This window comes from Micropterus dolomieu, unplaced genomic scaffold, assembly GCF_021292245.1.
Source record: "Micropterus dolomieu isolate WLL.071019.BEF.003 ecotype Adirondacks unplaced genomic scaffold, ASM2129224v1 contig_12682, whole genome shotgun sequence".
Classification (NCBI taxonomy): domain Eukaryota; kingdom Metazoa; phylum Chordata; class Actinopteri; order Centrarchiformes; family Centrarchidae; genus Micropterus; species Micropterus dolomieu.
The window spans coordinates 5110-7254 of NW_025741668.1; the positions used below are offsets into that span (position 1 = coordinate 5110).

The following is a 2145-nucleotide window of genomic DNA, read 5'->3' on the forward strand; positions in this document are numbered from 1 at the left end:
CGTTAAACGTGGGGTTACCAGCGTAAACATTACCTCTTGTCCACAGTTAATTATCAAGTAATCAGTTTACTCGGCAAGAGCCTGCACACGTTCAGATCAGGTCCCTTCTGTCCTTCAGCTGTGAAGGAAGTAAAAAATGTAAAATGAAAAGTTCCAAACCCACAATTGTTTTGGTTCAATCAAGGTAACCTAACATGATATGTTGCAAAGTGCGATGCTGTCCCATTGTGCTATTTTGGGCCCTTACAGCCTCTTGTGCTTACCAGATAATTCAGGGCTTTAACTGTGGGTCTCTAGGTTTGAGTCGTTCATTTGTTACATGACAGCTCCTACTGTGGAGCAGGAATGAACTACTCGTTCACCGCTCACATGGGCCCTCCTCAGTCTTTAATTCACTCGGCAGGCTGAGTGACTGCCAGAGCTGGAGAATGAGAGGCAGGTCGGCTGTCAGGTAACAGTGATGTTGTGCTTAGTTATAGTTTTAACACAGCCGCACCTAACTTTAGTCCTGCTAGTGTTTACAGCTGATGAGAGTTGTTCTGAGTCTTCTCCACTTCAGAGCCCTGACAGGGATCTACCGGGAGCTGAATTACCTCAGAGGTCGTCTCCTCTCCAAAACAAACAGACCGGTCATTAAAACACAGCCACGTAGCAACGTTACAGTTAGCCCTGTAAACAGCTGACAGCTGATCCAGGTCTGCCAGAGAACGCAACGTAACTTTTCCTTTTTTATTTACCTACAGAGCCGTGCTGTTGTTTCACAGCTCGTGACTGGTGAACAACCTGCAGTGTTTGAGAGCGATGTGCTCATGTGTGTTTCTCTGTCTGCAGAATCCGGACCTGATGTGGCCCATTCTGCGTCCAGACCTGCCAAACTGCTGCATTTATATAATGTGTTAATGTTTCTTTGTTCCTCTCTCTGTGCTGGAGTTCTTTAAGAACTTGGTGGCTTGATCCAGATTATTATTAAATTGGTTGAATTTTAATAAGAGTGTGTTTATTCATATAGCGGATCAAGCTTATTACTTCTATATACACAAATCGGATTAATATTTTACTCATAAATAGGGACGTTAGGCTTCTGTATGAATGAGCACTTCAGAGATAATGATAATAATTATATACATAAGCCTTTATGTGGCTGGTCTGGTTATATACTGTAATGGGAATTCCAAACATATTGCATGTAACGCTGGACTCAGGTAGACTCATCTGTGATGTGGCACTGAATCTGTGTAAACGTAACAGTCAAAATATCTGTTCTCTGTGTTATCCAGACTTCAGGGACAATGCGTCTCTGTGGGATGATATGATTGACCCTAAAGCTGGATAAATAACAGGCTCACAGAGCTCTCCTCACTCATTCGAGCATACGTGTACACGGCGTATGTGTTTTGCTGTGAGTCCTTCTGCAGAAGACTTAAATAAAACTCACAGAAAGACAAGTGTTGCCTGAGCTGTTTATTTAAACACGCAATTCCCACAACAATACTCAATGTGACAATGGAAGGATTTAGCCGGAGTAGTGGATTGAATATAGAAAACATATTTCTGTGGTTTTTCCATGGTTTGAATTTGGTTGTGGGCCCAGGGCTGGTTTATATAATGATGATAGAGAGTGTAGCTGACGCTAAATCCAGCGTAAACCCGTTTCCATGACAACACCGGAAGTCGCTCGTTCGCGACCTTTACGACGATAAAGTCAGTTCGTAATGCAATTATAATATGTGTTTACTTGTTTAATGTAATTCTGAGTAAAAGTGTGACTTAAGCTGTGTTTACATTGCTCTTGTTAAATTTATGAAGAAGAGAAAGGTTTATCGCTAGTCACATGACTGTTACCCGGAAGTACTGAGAGTAGCGCCAGAGAGAAGAGAGAGTGGCGGGTGAGGACAGCGAACTTTTAAGCTCCCGTCTGTTATTCTACAGCTGGTCTACAAGGCGAACACGGTAATAATTATTAAGTTAATTATTCAGCACTGTTTAATGTTGTTTACAGTCTGTATAAGAAATAAGAGACAGAGTATATAAACGTTGTTTTGGGGTGCTTTGTGCTTGAAACGGTTTTGTTTATCCTCTAGTTTTCACGGTGTTCCATGATACTTCAGAGAAGAATAAATGTGAACGTGGACATCAGTAAGAGGC

At 41.9% G+C, this 2145-nt stretch overlaps 1 long non-coding RNA gene across 1 annotated transcript; it reads left to right on the forward strand.

The window, feature by feature from the left end:
• The first annotated feature begins 1635 nt into the window (after positions 1–1635).
• LOC123966095 lies at positions 1636–2136 on the forward strand. The gene is made up of 2 exons (XR_006823877.1): positions 1636–1950; positions 2082–2136. It is a non-coding gene; the product is annotated as an uncharacterized LOC123966095 (long non-coding RNA).
• The last annotated feature ends 9 nt before the right edge of the window (positions 2137–2145 follow it).